This window comes from Hyla sarda, unplaced genomic scaffold (genome assembly GCF_029499605.1).
Source record: "Hyla sarda isolate aHylSar1 unplaced genomic scaffold, aHylSar1.hap1 scaffold_185, whole genome shotgun sequence".
Classification (NCBI taxonomy): Eukaryota; Metazoa; Chordata; class Amphibia; order Anura; family Hylidae; genus Hyla; species Hyla sarda.
This window is the reverse complement of record NW_026608499.1, coordinates 154,006-173,347: the sequence shown is the minus strand read 5'-3', so window position 1 is coordinate 173,347 and position 19,342 is coordinate 154,006. Positions and strand designations below refer to the sequence as shown.

The 19,342-nt window shown below is 48.2% G+C and overlaps 6 non-coding genes across 6 annotated transcripts; all 6 read left to right on the top strand.

Moving 5' to 3' along the window:
* The first annotated feature begins 6,973 nt into the window (after nucleotides 1–6,973).
* On the top strand, nucleotides 6,974–7,164 carry LOC130314792 (U2 spliceosomal RNA). Its single transcript, XR_008862415.1, has one exon. It is a non-coding gene; the product is annotated as a U2 spliceosomal RNA (small nuclear RNA).
* Nucleotides 7,165–9,260: 2,096 nt separating this feature from the next.
* On the top strand, nucleotides 9,261–9,451 carry LOC130314791 (U2 spliceosomal RNA). The gene has a single exon (XR_008862414.1). It is a non-coding gene; the product is annotated as a U2 spliceosomal RNA (small nuclear RNA).
* A 2,092-nt stretch (nucleotides 9,452–11,543) lies between these two features.
* Nucleotides 11,544–11,734, top strand: LOC130314790 (U2 spliceosomal RNA). Its single transcript, XR_008862413.1, has one exon. It is a non-coding gene; the product is annotated as a U2 spliceosomal RNA (small nuclear RNA).
* A 2,086-nt stretch (nucleotides 11,735–13,820) lies between these two features.
* LOC130314789 (U2 spliceosomal RNA) lies at nucleotides 13,821–14,011 on the top strand. The gene has a single exon (XR_008862412.1). It is a non-coding gene; the product is annotated as a U2 spliceosomal RNA (small nuclear RNA).
* Nucleotides 14,012–16,094: 2,083 nt separating this feature from the next.
* Nucleotides 16,095–16,285, top strand: LOC130314979 (U2 spliceosomal RNA). Its single transcript, XR_008862564.1, has one exon. It is a non-coding gene; the product is annotated as a U2 spliceosomal RNA (small nuclear RNA).
* A 2,093-nt stretch (nucleotides 16,286–18,378) lies between these two features.
* On the top strand, nucleotides 18,379–18,569 carry LOC130314870 (U2 spliceosomal RNA). Its single transcript, XR_008862486.1, has one exon. It is a non-coding gene; the product is annotated as a U2 spliceosomal RNA (small nuclear RNA).
* The last annotated feature ends 773 nt before the right edge of the window (nucleotides 18,570–19,342 follow it).

Sequence of the window (19,342 nt, the reverse complement as noted above, 5' to 3'; positions counted from 1 at the left end):
GTGCAGGTAGGGCATGACATGATAGGCAGCTGCCTTGATAGCGGGTGGGTGCTGAATGTTCCTAATTGACAAAATAAGATTAATGCTTATGAAGAAATATAAAATCTCATCCCTTCCCCAATATCGCGCCACACCCCTACCCCTTAATTCCCTGGTTGAACTTGATGGACATATGTCTTTTTTCGACCGTACTAACTATGTAACTATGTAACATAACATGGGGGGGGGGGGGGTCTCCTGGCTGTTCACACAGGTGTGTCATTGCTGTACATTGACCATGCATTGCTTCTGTGGTATTGCAAAGGCAAAGACAAATGCTTCCAGCCATCCATTGCACTAATGGATTGGTCATCAGCTGGCTGTCTATGTCCCGCATCAATATAGACCAAAGTACAGAGGGTTAGGCTATGCTATTGTGCACCTACCTGATGCATCAGAAGGTGCGAGGCCCTTGCTAAATTCTGTGCACAGACTTTGAGATCTATACTTTAGACTGTATCTAAACCTGCTCCAACATGGACTGACATTCTGGCCTACTGTCACGATGCCGGCTGGCAGGTAGTGGATCCTCTGTGCCAGAGAGGGATTGGCGTGGACCGTGCTAGTGGACCGGTTCTAAGCCACTACTGGTTTTCACCAGAGCCCGCCGCAAAGCGGGATGGTCTTGCTGCGGCGGTAGTGACCAGGTCGTATCCACTAGCAACGGCTCAACTCTCTGGCTGCTGAAGATAGGCGCGTTACAAGGGAGTAGGCAAAAGCAAGGTCGGACGTAGCAGAAGGTCGGGGCAGGCAGCAAGGATCGTAGTCAGGGGCAACGGCAGAAGGTCTGGAAACACAGGCAAGGAACACACAAGGAACGCTTTCACTGGCACTAAGGCAACAAGATCCGGCAAGGGAGTGCAGGGGAAGTGAGGTGATATAGGGAAGTGCACAGGTGAACACACTAATTGGGACCACTGCGCCAATCAGCGGCGCAGTGGCCCTTTAAATCGCAGAGACCCGGCGCGCGCGCGCCCTAGGGAGCGGGGCCGCGCGCGCCGGGACAGAACAGACGGAGAGCGAGTCAGGTAGGGGAGCCGGGGTGCGCATCGCGAGCGGGCGCTACCCGCATCGCGAATCGCATCCCGGCTGGCAGCGGAATCGCAGCGCCCCGGGTCAGAGGACGTGACCGGAGCGCTGCCGCGGGGAGAGTGAAGCGAGCGCTCCGGGGAGGAGCGGGGACCCGGAGCGCTCGGGGTAACAGTACCCCCCCCCCTTGGGTCTCCCCCTCTTCTTAGAGCCTGAGAACCTGAGGAGCAGACTTTTGTCTAGGATGTTGTCCTCAGGTTCCCAGGATCTCTCTTCATATGATGGAAAGGTCACGAGAAATTTCATCCACAGCGGGCAGACCAGAGGGCAAGGGAGTAGGGAGGGGGGGAAGAGGGTGACGGCCGTACACCACGAAAAATGGGGATTTGGAGGAAGACTCAGAGACCCTGAAGTTATACGAGAATTCGGCCCATGGGAGGAGATCTGCCCAGTCATCCTGGCGGGAGGAAACAAAATGTCGCAAATAATCACCCAAGATCTGGTTAATCCTTTCTACTTGTCCATTGGACTGGGGATGATATGCAGAAGAAAAATGTAATTTAATCTTGAGTTGTTTACAGAGAGCCCTCCAGAATTTAGACACGAATTGGACGCCTCTATCCGAGACAATCTGCGTAGGCAACCCGTGAAGACGAAAAATGTGTACAAAAAATTGTTTAGCCAACTGAGGCGCAGAAGGAAGACCAGGAAGAGGGATGAAATGTGCCATTTTGGAGAATCGATCAACGACCACCCAAATAACAGTGTTGCCACAGGAAGGGGGTAAATCAGTAATAAAATCCATACCAATCAGAGACCAAGGCTGTTCGGGGACAGGCAGAGGATGAAGAAAACCAGCGGGCTTCTGGCGAGGAGTCTTATCCCGGGCACAGATAGTGCAGGCTCGCACAAAGTCCACAACATCCGTCTCCAGAGTCGGCCACCAATAGAAGCGGGAGATGAGTTGCACAGATTTCTTGATACCCGCATGACCTGCGAGATGGGAGGAGTGACCCCATTTGAGGATTCCGAGGCGTTGGCGAGGAGAAACAAAGGTCTTTCCTGGAGGAGTCTGCCTGATGGAGGCAGGAGAAGTGGAGATCAGGCAGTCAGGTGGAATGATGTGTTGCGGAGAGAGTTCAACTTCTGAGGCATCCGAGGAACGAGAGAGAGCATCGGCCCTAATGTTCTTATCGGCAGGACGAAAGTGAATCTCAAAATTAAATCGGGCAAAGAACAGAGACCACCGGGCCTGGCGAGGATTCAGCCGTTGGGCAGACTGGAGGTAGGAGAGGTTCTTGTGGTCGGTGTAGATAATAACAGGAGAACTTGATCCCTCCAGCAGATGCCTCCATTCCTCAAGTGCTAATTTAATGGCTAGAAGCTCTCGATCCCCGATGGAGTAGTTCCTCTCCGCTGGAGAGAAGGTCCTAGAGAAAAAACCACAAGTGACAGCATGCCCGGAAGAATTTTTTTGTAGAAGAACAGCTCCAGCTCCCACTGAGGAGGCATCAACCTCCAATAGGAAGGGTTTGGAAGGGTCAGGTCTGGAGAGGACGGGAGCCGAAGAAAAGGCAGACTTGAGTCGTTTAAAGGCGTCTTCTGCTTGAGGAGGCCAGGACTTGGGATCAGCATTTTTTTTGGTTAAAGCCACGATAGGAGCCACAATGGTAGAAAAATGTGGAATAAATTGCCTGTAATAATTGGCGAACCCCAAAAAGCGTTGGATAGCACGGAGTCCGGAGGGGCGTGGCCAATCTAAGACGGCAGAGAGTTTGTCTGGATCCATCTGTAGTCCCTGGCCAGAGACCAAATATCCTAGAAAAGGAAGAGATTGGCATTCAAACAGACATTTCTCAATTTTGGCATAGAGTTGGTTGTCACGAAGTCTCTGAAGAACCATACGGACATGCTGGCGGTGTTCTTCTAGATTGGCAGAAAAAATTAGGATATCGTCCAGATATACAACAACACAGGAGTATAACAGATCACGAAAAATTTCATTGACAAAGTCTTGGAAGACGGCAGGGGCGTTGCACAGTCCAAAGGGCATGACCAGATACTCAAAGTGTCCATCTCTGGTGTTAAATGCCGTTTTCCACTCGTCCCCCTCTCTGATGCGGATGAGGTTATAGGCGCCTCTTAAGTCCAATTTAGTGAAGATGTGGGCACCTTGGAGGCGATCAAAGAGTTCAGAGATGAGGGGTAAGGGGTAGCGGTTCTTAACCGTGATTTTATTAAGACCGCGGTAGTCAATGCAAGGACGTAGGGAGCCATCTTTTTTGGACACAAAGAAAAATCCGGCTCCGGCAGGAGAGGAGGATTTACGGATAAAGCCCTTTTTTAGATTCTCCTGGACGTATTCGGACATGGCAAGAGTCTCTGGGGCAGAGAGAGGATAAATTCTGCCCCGGGGTGGAGTAGTGCCCGGGAGGAGGTCGATAGGGCAATCATAAGGCCTGTGAGGAGGTAGAGTCTCAGCTTGTTTTTTGCAGAAAACATCCGCGAAGTCCATATAGGCCTTAGGGAGACCGGTTACTGGAGGAACCACAGAGTTACGGCAAGGGTTACTGGGAACCGGTTTTAGACAGTTCTTGGAACAAGAGGACCCCCAACTCTTGATCTCCCCAGTGGACCAATCCAGGGTAGGGGAATGAAGTTGAAGCCAGGGAAGTCCAAGGAGAATTTCCGAGGTGCAATTGGGGAGGACCAAAAGTTCAATCCTCTCATGATGAGATCCGATGCTCATAAGAAGGGGCTCCATGCGGAAACGTATGGTACAGTCCAATCTTTCATTATTTACACAATTGATGTAGAGGGGTCTGGCGAGACTGGTCACCGGGATGTTGAACCTGTTGACGAGAGAGGCCAAAATAAAATTTCCTGCAGATCCTGAGTCCAAGAAGGCCACTGTAGAGAAGGAGAAGGCAGAGGCAGACATCCGCACAGGCACAGTAAGACGTGGAGAAGCGGAGTAGACATCAAGGACTGTCTCACCTTTGTGCGGAGTCAGCGTACGTCTTTCCAGGCGGGGAGGACGGATAGGACAATCTCTTAGGAAGTGTTCGGTACTAGCACAGTACAGGCAGAGGTTCTCCATACGGCGTCGTGTCCTCTCTTGAGGTGTCAGGCGAGACCGGTCGACCTGCATAGCCTCCACGGCGGGAGGCACAGGAACAGATTGCAGGGGACCAGAGGAGAGAGGAGCCGAGGAGGAGAAACGCCTCGTGCGAACAGAGTCCATATCTTGGCGGAGTTCCTGACGCCTTTCGGAAAAACGCATGTCAATGCGAGTGGCTAGGTGAATAAGTTCATGTAGATTAGCAGGAATTTCTCGTGCGGCCAGAACATCTTTAATGTTGCTGGATAGGCCTTTTTTGAAGGTCGCGCAGAGGGCCTCATTATTCCAGGACAATTCTGAAGCAAGAGTACGGAATTGTACGGCATACTCGCCAACGGAAGAATTACCCTGGACCAGGTTCAACAGGGCAGTCTCAGCAGAAGAGGCTCGGGCAGGTTCCTCAAAGACACTTCGGATTTCCGAGAAGAAGGAGTGTACAGAGGCAGTGACGGGGTCATTGCGGTCCCAGAGCGGTGTGGCCCATGACAGGGCTTTTCCGGACAGAAGGCTGACTACGAAAGCCACCTTAGACCTTTCAGTGGGAAACAGGTCCGACATCATCTCCAGATGCAGGGAACATTGGGAAAGAAAGCCACGGCAAAACTTAGAGTCCCCATCAAATTTATCCGGCAAGGATAAGCGTATCCCAGGAGCGGCCACTCGCTGCGGAGGAGGTGCAGGAGCTGGCGGAGGAGATGACTGCTGAAGCTGTGGTAGTAACTGTTGTAGCATAACGGTCAGTTGAGACAGCTGTTGGCCTTGTTGCGCTATCTGTTGTGACTGCTGGGCGACCACCGTGGTGAGGTCAGCGACAACTGGCAGAGGAACTTCAGCGGGATCCAGTGCCGGATCTACTGTCACGATGCCGGCTGGCAGGTAGTGGATCCTCTGTGCCAGAGAGGGATTGGCGTGGACCGTGCTAGTGGACCGGTTCTAAGCCACTACTGGTTTTCACCAGAGCCCGCCGCAAAGCGGGATAGGCGCGGTACAAGGGAGTAGGCAAAAGCAAGGTCGGACGTAGCAGAAGGTCGGGGCAGGCAGCAAGGATCGTAGTCAGGGGCAACGGCAGAAGGTCTGGAAACACAGGCAAGGAACACACAAGGAACGCTTTCACTGGCACTAAGGCAACAAGATCCGGCAAGGGAGTGCAGGGGAAGTGAGGTGATATAGGGAAGTGCACAGGTGAACACACTAATTGGGACCACTGCACCAATCAGCGGCGCAGTGGCCCTTTAAATCGCAGAGACCCGGCGCGCGCGCGCCCTAGGGAGCGGGGCCGCGCGCGCCGGGACAGAACAGACGGAGAGCGCATCGCGAGCGGGCGCTACCCGCATCGCGAATCGCATCCCGGCTGGCAGCGGAATCGCAGCGCCCCGGGTCAGAGGACGTGACCGGAGCGCTGCCGCGGGGAGAGTGAAGCGAGCGCTCCGGGGAGGAGCGGGGACCCGGAGCGCTCGGCGTAACACCTACTTTCAGCCGATGCGACTTGTCTGTCGCTGAACAGTCGCTTTTTATGTATTCAGCACCTATGTATAATGTTGTAAAAATGCTCTAGAAGCTAAAGTCGCAGAAATGTCACACATATTTGGCCTGCAACTTTCTGTGCGACAAATTCAGACAGGAAAAATCAGTATAAATCCTTAGAAAATTATCCCCCAGTGTCTCCATCTGCTGGCGGTATTGAATAAGCATTGCTGCACTGATGGGGTATGCATTAGACGAAAAAAAAGAAGAAAAAGAAGAATAATACGCCAAGAAAAGAGGCGAAAAGGAGAAAAACGTAAAAAAACGTGAAAAAAAAGTAAGAGGAAGAGAAGGGAAAAAAAGGTGGAAATGGGTTTAAAAGTGATTTCGGCGGAGAAATATATATATATATATATATATATATATATATATATATATATATATATACGCGCACACACACACATATATATAAACGTATTCTCCGTTGAGATATTGCAGCCGCTGCTGTGTCCAGGCCCAGGAGCCTTAGCACTGTGCTGTGATGTCACTCAATACCACTGACATCACTAGGTGTAAACAACATCTCTCCTTTGCTGTGTATGTGACTATGGAGCTGTTTGGTGATGTCGTCTATTATGGCCTTCATAGAAGCAACAGGAGATTGTTGCATCCATCTAGAACCCTCAGAACTACAGTGCTATGATGTCACTCACTTCCACAGGCCTTGCAGAGTGTAAACAACAACAACCCAGCTTTGTTGTGTATGTAACCATAGGGATTTGTGATGTCACCTAGAACCTTCACAGCAGCGACAGCTTTATGAGGAGCATCAGCACTGCTCTGCCTGAGCAGAACCATCACCGCCATAGGTTGTCAAATAACCCGGGTTTAACCCACACAGGTAAGTCCAATGGGGTGCAGGCATGTCCTCTATGCTTACAGCTTCCCGTGGGTGTTGGTTTGATACCGTTTGGGGACAGCCAAGGAGGCATCTGCAGGCAACAAAGGTAGGTGTGTGCTTGTGTGTGTGTTTCCTATGCAGATCCTAAGCCCAGTGTCACATGCAAGTAGGAGGAGTAAGAAGGGTTCCTGGCAAATCCGGGTTATGGATTGCATTTAAAAAGGCCCCGTGGGAGTGCAATGGGCCCCTGTCTTGCTGCTTAGCAATAATGGTATGGGTTTAGGTTCTGCTGTGTGTACTGGTGGTTGACTGCCCCCCAGCCCAGAGTGTGCATGGAAAATTGTCTGGCAGCCTCCCTGACAGCAAGCAGTGATAGTGCCCATGAAGGGCACCTTGTTGGGCCCGCCCCTTTCACGGTTATCGCTTCTCGGCCTTTTGGCTAAGATCAAGTGTAGTATCTGTTCTTATCAGTTTAATATCTGATACGTCCCCTATCTGGGGACCATATATTAAATGGATTTTTGAGAACGGGGGCCGATTTCGAAGCTTGCTTCCGTCGCCCTATGCATTGACCCGATATGGCAGTATCTTCGGGTACAGTGCACCACCCCCTTACAGGGTTAAAAAGAAAGATTCCTACTTTCATTGCTACCTGCTTGCTGGCTAGCCAGCTAGCCAGCCCTGTGGGCCTTGCTGCTGCTGCAGCCAAAAAACAAAAGGTGGTGCTGCTGCTGCTTCTGCTGCTTCTGCTTCTGCTTGTGTCTGGCCGCTGTTGGAGCGTCCAGGCACAGGACTTCTGCTGCTGCTGACTAAATGGCCTCCTTAATTGGATCATTTGAGTAGCCAGCACACCTGTGCAGGTAGGGCATGACATGATAGGCAGCTGCCTTGATAGCGGGTGGGTGCTGAATGTTCCTAATTGACAAAATAAGATTAATGCTTATGAAGAAATATAAAATCTCATCCCTTCCCCAATATCGCGCCACACCCCTACCCCTTAATTCCCTGGTTGAACTTGATGGACATATGTCTTTTTTCGACCGTACTAACTATGTAACTATGTAACATAACATGGGGGGGGGGGGGGGGGTCTCCTGGCTGTTCACACAGGTGTGTCATTGCTGTACATTGACCATGCATTGCTTCTGTGGTATTGCAAAGGCAAAGACAAATGCTTCCAGCCATCCATTGCACTAATGGATTGGTCATCAGCTGGCTGTCTATGTCCCGCATCAATATAGACCAAAGTACAGAGGGTTAGGCTATGCTATTGTGCACCTACCTGATGCATCAGAAGGTGCGAGGCCCTTGCTAAATTCTGTGCACAGACTTTGAGATCTATACTTTAGACTGTATCTAAACCTGCTCCAACATGGACTGACATTCTGGCCTACTTTCAGCCGATGCGACTTGTCTGTCGCTGAACAGTCGCTTTTTATGTATTCAGCACCTATGTATAATGTTGTAAAAATGCTCTAGAAGCTAAAGTCGCAGAAATGTCACACATATTTGGCCTGCAACTTTCTGTGCGACAAATTCAGACAGGAAAAATCAGTATAAATCCTTAGAAAATTATCCCCCAGTGTCTCCATCTGCTGGCGGTATTGAATAAGCATTGCTGCACTGATGGGGTATGCATTAGACGAAAAAAAAGAAGAAAAAGAAGAATAATACGCCCAGAAAAGAGGCGAAAAGGAGAAAAACGTAAAAAAACGTGAAAAAAAAGTAAGAGGAAGAGAAGGGAAAAAAAGGTGGAAATGGGTTTAAAAGTGATTTCGGCGGAGAAATATATATATATATATATATATATATATATATATATATATATATATATGCGCACACACACACATATATATAAACGTATTCTCCGTTGAGATATTGCAGCCGCTGCTGTGTCCAGGCCCAGGAGCCTTAGCACTGTGCTGTGATGTCACTCAATACCACTGACATCACTAGGTGTAAACAACATCTCTCCTTTGCTGTGTATGTGACTATGGAGCTGTTTGGTGATGTCGTCTATTATGGCCTTCATAGAAGCAACAGGAGATTGTTGCATCCATCTAGAACCCTCAGAACTACAGTGCTATGATGTCACTCACTTCCACAGGCCTTGCAGAGTGTAAACAACAACAACCCAGCTTTGTTGTGTATGTAACCATAGGGATTTGTGATGTCACCTAGAACCTTCACAGCAGCGACAGCTTTATGAGGAGCATCAGCACTGCTCTGCCTGAGCAGAACCATCACCGCCATAGGTTGTCAAATAACCCGGGTTTAACCCACACAGGTAAGTCCAATGGGGTGCAGGCATGTCCTCTATGCTTACAGCTTCCCGTGGGTGTTGGTTTGATACCGTTTGGGGACAGCCAAGGAGGCATCTGCAGGCAACAAAGGTAGGTGTGTGCTTGTGTGTGTGTTTCCTATGCAGATCCTAAGCCCAGTGTCACATGCAAGTAGGAGGAGTAAGAAGGGTTCCTGGCAAATCCGGGTTATGGATTGCATTTAAAAAGGCCCCGTGGGAGTGCAATGGGCCCCTGTCTTGCTGCTTAGCAATAATGGTATGGGTTTAGGTTCTGCTGTGTGTACTGGTGGTTGACTGCCCCCCAGCCCAGAGTGTGCATGGAAAATTGTCTGGCAGCCTCCCTGACAGCAAGCAGTGATAGTGCCCATGAAGGGCACCTTGTTGGGCCCGCCCCTTTCACGGTTATCGCTTCTCGGCCTTTTGGCTAAGATCAAGTGTAGTATCTGTTCTTATCAGTTTAATATCTGATACGTCCCCTATCTGGGGACCATATATTAAATGGATTTTTGAGAACGGGGGCCGATTTCGAAGCTTGCTTCCGTCGCCCTATGCATTGACCCGATATGGCAGTATCTTCGGGTACAGTGCACCACCCCCTTACAGGGTTAAAAAGAAAGATTCCTACTTTCATTGCTACCTGCTTGCTGGCTAGCCAGCTAGCCAGCCCTGTGGGCCTTGCTGCTGCTGCAGCCAAAAAACAAAAGGTGGTGCTGCTGCTGCTTCTGCTGCTTCTGCTTCTGCTTGTGTCTGGCCGCTGTTGGAGCGTCCAGGCACAGGACTTCTGCTGCTGCTGACTAAATGGCCTCCTTAATTGGATCATTTGAGTAGCCAGCACACCTGTGCAGGTAGGGCATGACATGATAGGCAGCTGCCTTGATAGCGGGTGGGTGCTGAATGTTCCTAATTGACAAAATAAGATTAATGCTTATGAAGAAATATAAAATCTCATCCCTTCCCCAATATCGCGCCACACCCCTACCCCTTAATTCCCTGGTTGAACTTGATGGACATATGTCTTTTTTCGACCGTACTAACTATGTAACTATGTAACATAACATGGGGGGGGGGGGGTCTCCTGGCTGTTCACACAGGTGTGTCATTGCTGTACATTGACCATGCATTGCTTCTGTGGTATTGCAAAGGCAAAGACAAATGCTTCCAGCCATCCATTGCACTAATGGATTGGTCATCAGCTGGCTGTCTATGTCCCGCATCAATATAGACCAAAGTACAGAGGGTTAGGCTATGCTATTGTGCACCTACCTGATGCATCAGAAGGTGCGAGGCCCTTGCTAAATTCTGTGCACAGACTTTGAGATCTATACTTTAGACTGTATCTAAACCTGCTCCAACATGGACTGACATTCTGGCCTACTTTCAGCCGATGCGACTTGTCTGTCGCTGAACAGTCGCTTTTTATGTATTCAGCACCTATGTATAATGTTGTAAAAATGCTCTAGAAGCTAAAGTCGCAGAAATGTCACACATATTTGGCCTGCAACTTTCTGTGCGACAAATTCAGACAGGAAAAATCAGTATAAATCCTTAGAAAATTATCCCCCAGTGTCTCCATCTGCTGGCGGTATTGAATAAGCATTGCTGCACTGATGGGGTATGCATTAGACGAAAAAAAAGAAGAAAAAGAAGAATAATACGCCCAGAAAAGAGGCGAAAAGGAGAAAAACGTAAAAAAACGTGAAAAAAAAGTAAGAGGAAGAGAAGGGAAAAAAAGGTGGAAATGGGTTTAAAAGTGATTTCGGCGGAGAAATATATATATATATATATATATATATATATATATATATATATATATACGCGCACACACACACATATATATAAACGTATTCTCCGTTGAGATATTGCAGCCGCTGCTGTGTCCAGGCCCAGGAGCCTTAGCACTGTGCTGTGATGTCACTCAATACCACTGACATCACTAGGTGTAAACAACATCTCTCCTTTGCTGTGTATGTGACTATGGAGCTGTTTGGTGATGTCGTCTATTATGGCCTTCATAGAAGCAACAGGAGATTGTTGCATCCATCTAGAACCCTCAGAACTACAGTGCTATGATGTCACTCACTTCCACAGGCCTTGCAGAGTGTAAACAACAACAATCCAGCTTTGTTGTGTATGTAACCATAGGGATTTGTGATGTCACCTAGAACCTTCACAGCAGCGACAGCTTTATGAGGAGCATCAGCACTGCTCTGCCTGAGCAGAACCATCACCGCCATAGGTTGTCAAATAACCCGGGTTTAACCCACACAGGTAAGTCCAATGGGGTGCAGGCATGTCCTCTATGCTTACAGCTTCCCGTGGGTGTTGGTTTGATACCGTTTGGGGACAGCCAAGGAGGCATCTGCAGGCAACAAAGGTAGGTGTGTGCTTGTGTGTGTGTTTCCTATGCAGATCCTAAGCCCAGTGTCACATGCAAGTAGGAGGAGTAAGAAGGGTTCCTGGCAAATCCGGGTTATGGATTGCATTTAAAAAGGCCCCGTGGGAGTGCAATGGGCCCCTGTCTTGCTGCTTAGCAATAATGGTATGGGTTTAGGTTCTGCTGTGTGTACTGGTGGTTGACTGCCCCCCAGCCCAGAGTGTGCATGGAAAATTGTCTGGCAGCCTCCCTGACAGCAAGCAGTGATAGTGCCGATGAAGGGCACCTTGTTGGGCCCGCCCCTTTCACGGTTATCGCTTCTCGGCCTTTTGGCTAAGATCAAGTGTAGTATCTGTTCTTATCAGTTTAATATCTGATACGTCCCCTATCTGGGGACCATATATTAAATGGATTTTTGAGAACGGGGGCCGATTTCGAAGCTTGCTTCCGTCGCCCTATGCATTGACCCGATATGGCAGTATCTTCGGGTACAGTGCACCACCCCCTTACAGGGTTAAAAAGAAAGATTCCTACTTTCATTGCTACCTGCTTGCTGGCTAGCCAGCTAGCCAGCCCTGTGGGCCTTGCTGCTGCTGCAGCCAAAAAACAAAAGGTGGTGCTGCTGCTGCTTCTGCTTCTGCTTGTGTCTGGCCGCTGTTGGAGCGTCCAGGCACAGGACTTCTGCTGCTGCTGACTAAATGGCCTCCTTAATTGGATCATTTGAGTAGCCAGCACACCTGTGCAGGTAGGGCATGACATGATAGGCAGCTGCCTTGATAGCGGGTGGGTGCTGAATGTTCCTAATTGACAAAATAAGATTAATGCTTATGAAGAAATATAAAATCTCATCCCTTCCCCAATACCGCGCCACACCCCTACCCCTTAATTCCCTGGTTGAACTTGATGGACATATGTCTTTTTTCGACCGTACTAACTATGTAACTATGTAACATAACATGGGGGGGGGGGGGTCTCCTGGCTGTTCACACAGGTGTGTCATTGCTGTACATTGACCATGCATTGCTTCTGTGGTATTGCAAAGGCAAAGACAAATGCTTCCAGCCATCCATTGCACTAATGGATTGGTCATCAGCTGGCTGTCTATGTCCCGCATCAATATAGACCAAAGTACAGAGGGTTAGGCTATGCTATTGTGCACCTACCTGATGCATCAGAAGGTGCGAGGCCCTTGCTAAATTCTGTGCACAGACTTTGAGATCTATACTTTAGACTGTATCTAAACCTGCTCCAACATGGACTGACATTCTGGCCTACTTTCAGCCGATGCGACTTGTCTGTCGCTGAACAGTCGCTTTTTATGTATTCAGCACCTATGTATAATGTTGTAAAAATGCTCTAGAAGCTAAAGTCGCAGAAATGTCACACATATTTGGCCTGCAACTTTCTGTGCGACAAATTCAGACAGGAAAAATCAGTATAAATCCTTAGAAAATTATCCCCCAGTGTCTCCATCTGCTGGCGGTATTGAATAAGCATTGCTGCACTGATGGGGTATGCATTAGACAAAAAAAAAGAAGAAAAAGAAGAAAAATACGCCCAGAAGAGAGGCGAAAAGGAGAAAAACGTAAAAAAACGTGAAAAAAAAGTAAGAGGAAGAGAAGGGGAAAAAAAGGTGGAAATGGGTTTAAAAGTGATTTCGGCAGAGAAATATATATATATATATATATATATATATATATATATATATATATATACGCGCACACACACACACATATATATAAACGTATTCTCCGTTGAGATATTGCAGCCGCTGCTGTGTCCAGGCCCAGGAGCCTTAGCACTGTGCTGTGATGTCACTCAATACCACTGACATCACTAGGTGTAAACAACATCTCTCCTTTGCTGTGTATGTGACTATGGAGCTGTTTGGTGATGTCGTCTATTATGGCCTTCATAGAAGCAACAGGAGATTGTTGCATCCATCTAGAACCCTCAGAACTACAGTGCTATGATGTCACTCACTTCCACAGGCCTTGCAGAGTGTAAACAACAACAACCCAGCTTTGTTGTGTATGTAACCATAGGGATTTGTGATGTCACCTAGAACCTTCACAGCAGCGACAGCTTTATGAGGAGCATCAGCACTGCTCTGCCTGAGCAGAACCATCACCGCCATAGGTTGTCAAATAACCCGGGTTTAACCCACACAGGTAAGTCCAATGGGGTGCAGGCATGTCCTCTATGCTTACAGCTTCCCGTGGGTGTTGGTTTGATACCGTTTGGGGACAGCCAAGGAGGCATCTGCAGGCAACAAAGGTAGGTGTGTGCTTGTGTGTGTGTTTCCTATGCAGATCCTAAGCCCAGTGTCACATGCAAGTAGGAGGAGTAAGAAGGGTTCCTGGCAAATCCGGGTTATGGATTGCATTTAAAAAGGCCCCGTGGGAGTGCAATGGGCCCCTGTCTTGCTGCTTAGCAATAATGGTATGGGTTTAGGTTCTGCTGTGTGTACTGGTGGTTGACTGCCCCCCAGCCCAGAGTGTGCATGGAAAATTGTCTGGCAGCCTCCCTGACAGCAAGCAGTGATAGTGCCCATGAAGGGCACCTTGTTGGGCCCGCCCCTTTCACGGTTATCGCTTCTCGGCCTTTTGGCTAAGATCAAGTGTAGTATCTGTTCTTATCAGTTTAATATCTGATACGTCCCCTATCTGGGGACCATATATTAAATGGATTTTTGAGAACGGGGGCCGATTTCGAAGCTTGCTTCCGTCGCCCTATGCATTGACCCGATATGGCAGTATCTTCGGGTACAGTGCACCACCCCCTTACAGGGTTAAAAAGAAAGATTCCTACTTTCATTGCTACCTGCTTGCTGGCTAGCCAGCTAGCCAGCCCTGTGGGCCTTGCTGCTGCTGCAGCCAAAAAACAAAAGGTGGTGCTGCTGCTGCTTCTGCTGCTTCTGCTTCTGCTTGTGTCTGGCCGCTGTTGGAGCGTCCAGGCACAGGACTTCTGCTGCTGCTGACTAAATGGCCTCCTTAATTGGATCATTTGAGTAGCCAGCACACCTGTGCAGGTAGGGCATGACATGATAGGCAGCTGCCTTGATAGCGGGTGGGTGCTGAATGTTCCTAATTGACAAAATAAGATTAATGCTTATGAAGAAATATAAAATCTCATCCCTTCCCCAATATCGCGCCACACCCCTACCCCTTAATTCCCTGGTTGAACTTGATGGACATATGTCTTTTTTCGACCGTACTAACTATGTAACTATGTAACATAACATGGGGGGGGGGGGGGGGTCTCCTGGCTGTTCACACAGGTGTGTCATTGCTGTACATTGACCATGCATTGCTTCTGTGGTATTGCAAAGGCAAAGACAAATGCTTCCAGCCATCCATTGCACTAATGGATTGGTCATCAGCTGGCTGTCTATGTCCCGCATCAATATAGACCAAAGTACAGAGGGTTAGGCTATGCTATTGTGCACCTACCTGATGCATCAGAAGGTGCGAGGCCCTTGCTAAATTCTGTGCACAGACTTTGAGATCTATACTTTAGACTGTATCTAAACCTGCTCCAACATGGACTGACATTCTGGCCTACTTTCAGCCGATGCGACTTGTCTGTCGCTGAACAGTCGCTTTTTATGTATTCAGCACCTATGTATAATGTTGTAAAAATGCTCTAGAAGCTAAAGTCGCAGAAATGTCACACATATTTGGCCTGCAACTTTCTGTGCGACAAATTCAGACAGGAAAAATCAGTATAAATCCTTAGAAAATTATCCCCCAGTGTCTCCATCTGCTGGCGGTATTGAATAAGCATTGCTGCACTGATGGGGTATGCATTAGACGAAAAAAAAGAAGAAAAAGAAGAATAATACGCCCAGAAAAGAGGCGAAAAGGAGAAAAACGTGAAAAAAAAGTAAGAGGAAGAGAAGGGAAAAAAAGGTGGAAATGGGTTTAAAAGTGATTTTGGCGGAGAAATATATATATATATATATATATATATATATATATATATATATATACGCGCACACACACACATATATATAAACGTATTCTCCGTTGAGATATTGCAGCCGCTGCTGTGTCCAGGCCCAGGAGCCTTAGCACTGTGCTGTGATGTCACTCAATACCACTGACATCACTAGGTGTAAACAACATCTCTCCTTTGCTGTGTATGTGACTATGGAGCTGTTTGGTGATGTCGTCTATTATGGCCTTCATAGAAGCAACAGGAGATTGTTGCATCCATCTAGAACCCTCAGAACTACAGTGCTATGATGTCACTCACTTCCACAGGCCTTGCAGAGTGTAAACAACAACAACCCAGCTTTGTTGTGTATGTAACCATAGGGATTTGTGATGTCACCTAGAACCTTCACAGCAGCGACAGCTTTATGAGGAGCATCAGCACTGCTCTGCCTGAGCAGAACCATCACCGCCATAGGTTGTCAAATAACCCGGGTTTAACCCACACAGGTAAGTCCAATGGGGTGCAGGCATGTCCTCTATGCTTACAGCTTCCCGTGGGTGTTGGTTTGATACCGTTTGGGGACAGCCAAGGAGGCATCTGCAGGCAACAAAGGTAGGTGTGTGCTTGTGTGTGTGTTTCCTATGCAGATCCTCAGCCCAGTGTCACATGCAAGTAGGAGGAGTAAGAAGGGTTCCTGGCAAATCCGGGTTATGGATTGCATTTAAAAAGGCCCCGTGGGAGTGCAATGGGCCCCTGTCTTGCTGCTTAGCAATAATGGTATGGGTTTAGGTTCTGCTGTGTGTACTGGTGGTTGACTGCCCCCCAGCCCAGAGTGTGCATGGAAAATTGTCTGGCAGCCTCCCTGACAGCAAGCAGTGATAGTGCCCATGAAGGGCACCTTGTTGGGCCCGCCCCTTTCACGGTTATCGCTTCTCGGCCTTTTGGCTAAGATCAAGTGTAGTATCTGTTCTTATCAGTTTAATATCTGATACGTCCCCTATCTGGGGACCATATATTAAATGGATTTTTGAGAACGGGGGCCGATTTCGAAGCTTGCTTCCGTCGCCCTATGCATTGACCCGATATGGCAGTATCTTCGGGTACAGTGCACCACCCCCTTACAGGGTTAAAAAGAAAGATTCCTACTTTCATTGCTACCTGCTTGCTGGCTAGCCAGCTAGCCAGCCCTGTGGGCCTTGCTGCTGCTGCAGCCAAAAAACAAAAGGTGGTGCTGCTGCTGCTTCTGCTGCTTCTGCTTCTGCTTGTGTCTGGCCGCTGTTGGAGCGTCCAGGCACAGGACTTCTGCTGCTGCTGACTAAATGGCCTCCTTAATTGGATCATTTGAGTAGCCAGCACACCTGTGCAGGTAGGGCATGACATGATAGGCAGCTGCCTTGATAGCGGGTGGGTGCTGAATGTTCCTAATTGACAAAATAAGATTAATGCTTATGAAGAAATATAAAATCTCATCCCTTCCCCAATATCGCGCCACACCCCTACCCCTTAATTCCCTGGTTGAACTTGATGGACATATGTCTTTTTTCGACCGTACTAACTATGTAACTATGTAACATAACATGGGGGGGGGGGGGGGGTCTCCTGGCTGTTCACACAGGTGTGTCATTGCTGTACATTGACCATGCATTGCTTCTGTGGTATTGCAAAGGCAAAGACAAATGCTTCCAGCCATCCATTGCACTAATGGATTGGTCATCAGCTGGCTGTCTATGTCCCGCATCAATATAGACCAAAGTACAGAGGGTTAGGCTATGCTATTGTGCACCTACCTGATGCATCAGAAGGTGCGAGGCCCTTGCTAAATTCTGTGCACAGACTTTGAGATCTATACTTTAGACTGTATCTAAACCTGCTCCAACATGGACTGACATTCTGGCCTACTTTCAGCCGATGCGACTTGTCTGTCGCTGAACAGTCGCTTTTTATGTATTCAGCACCTATGTATAATGTTGTAAAAATGCTCTAGAAGCTAAAGTCGCAGAAATGTCACACATATTTGGCCTGCAACTTTCTGTGCGACAAATTCAGACAGGAAAAATCAGTATAAATCCTTAGAAAATTATCCCCCAGTGTCTCTATCTGCTGGCGGTATTGAATAAGCATTGCTGCACTGATGGGGTATGCATTAGACGAAAAAAAAGAAGAAAAAGAAGAATAATACGCCCAGAAAAGAGGCGAAAAGGAGAAAAACGTAAAAAAACGTGAAAAAAAAGTAAGAGGAAGAGAAGGGAAAAAAAGGTGGAAATGGGTTTAAAAGTGATTTCGGCGGAGAAATATATATATATATATATATATATATATATATATATGTATATATACGCGCACACACACACATATATATAAACGTATTCTCCGTTGAGATATTGCAGCCGCTGCTGTGTCCAGGCCCAGGAGCCTTAGCACTGTGCTGTGATGTCACTCAATACCACTGACATCACTAGGTGTAAACAACATCTCTCCTTTGCTGTGTATGTGACTATGGAGCTGTTTGGTGATGTCGTCTATTATGGCCTTCATAGAAGCAACAGGAGATTGTTGCATCCATCTAGAACCCTCAGAACTACAGTGCTATGATGTCACTCACTTCCACAGGCCTTGCAGAGTGTAAACAACAACAACCCAGCTTTGTTGTGTATGTAACCATAGGGATTTGTGATGTCACCTAGAACCTTCACAGCAGCGACAGCTTTATGAGGAGCATCAGCACTGCTCTGCCTGAGCAGAACCATCACCGCCATAGGTTGTCAAATAACCCGGGTTTAACCCACACAGGTAAGTCCAATGGGGTGCAGGCATGTCCTCTATGCTTACAGCTTCCCGTGGGTGTTGGTTTGATACCGTTTGGGGACAGCCAAGGAGGCATCTGCAGGCAACAAAGGTAGGTGTGTGCTTGTGTGTGTGTTTCCTATGCAGATCCTAAGCCCAGTGTCACATGCAAGTAGGAGGAGTAAGAAGGGTTCCTGGCAAATCCGGGTTATGGATTGCATTTAAAAAGGCCCCGTGGGAGTGCAATGGGCCCCTGTCTTGCTGCTTAGCAATAATGGTATGGGTTTAGGTTCTGCTGTGTGTACTGGTGGTTGACTGCCCCCCAGCCCAGAGTGTGCATGGAAAATTGTCTGGCAGCCTCCCTGACAGCAAGCAGTGATAGTGCCCATGAAGGGCACCTTCTTGGGCCCGCCCCTTTCACGGTTATTGCTTCTCGGCCTTTTGGCTAAGATCAAGTGTAGTATCTGTTCTTATCAGTTTAATATCTGATACGTCCCCTATCTGGGGACCATATATTAAATGGATTTTTGAGAACGGGGGCCGATTTCGAAGCTTGCTTCCGTCGCCCTATGCATTGACCCGATATGGCAGTATCTTCGGGTACAGTGCACCACCCCCTTACAGGGTTAAAAAGAAAGATTCCTACTTTCATTGCTACCTGCTTGCTGGCTAGCCAGCTAGCCAGCCCTGTGGGCCTTGCTGCTGCTGCAGCCAAAAAACAAAAGGTGGTGCTGCTGCTGCTTCTGCTGCTTCTGCTTCTGCTTGTGTCTGGCCGCTGTTGGAGCGTCCAGGCACAGGACTTCTGCTGCTGCTGACTAAATGGCCTCCTTAATTGGATCATTTGAGTAGCCAGCACACCTGTGCAGGTAGGGCATGACATGATAGGCAGCTGCCTTGATAGCGGGTGGGTGCTGAATGTTCCTAATTGACAAAATAAGATTAATGCTTATGAAGAAATATAAAATCTCATCCCTTCCCCAATATCGCGCCACACCCCTACCCCTTAATTCCCTGGTTGAACTTGATGGACATATGTCTTTTTTCGACCGTACTAACTATGTAACTATGTAACATAACATGGGGGGGGGGGGGGGGGGTCTCCTGGCTGTTCACACAGGTGTGTCATTGCTGTACATTGACCATGCATTGCTTCTGTGGTATTGCAAAGGCAAAGACAAATGCTTCCAGCCATCCATTGCACTAATGGATTGGTCATCAGCTGGCTGTCTATGTCCCGCATCAATATAGACCAAAGTACAGAGGGTTAGGCTATGCTATTGTGCACCTACCTGATGCATCAGAAGGTGCGAGGCCCTTGCTAAATTCTGTGCACAGACTTTGAGATCTATACTTTAGACTGTATCTAAACCTGCTCCAACATGGACTGAC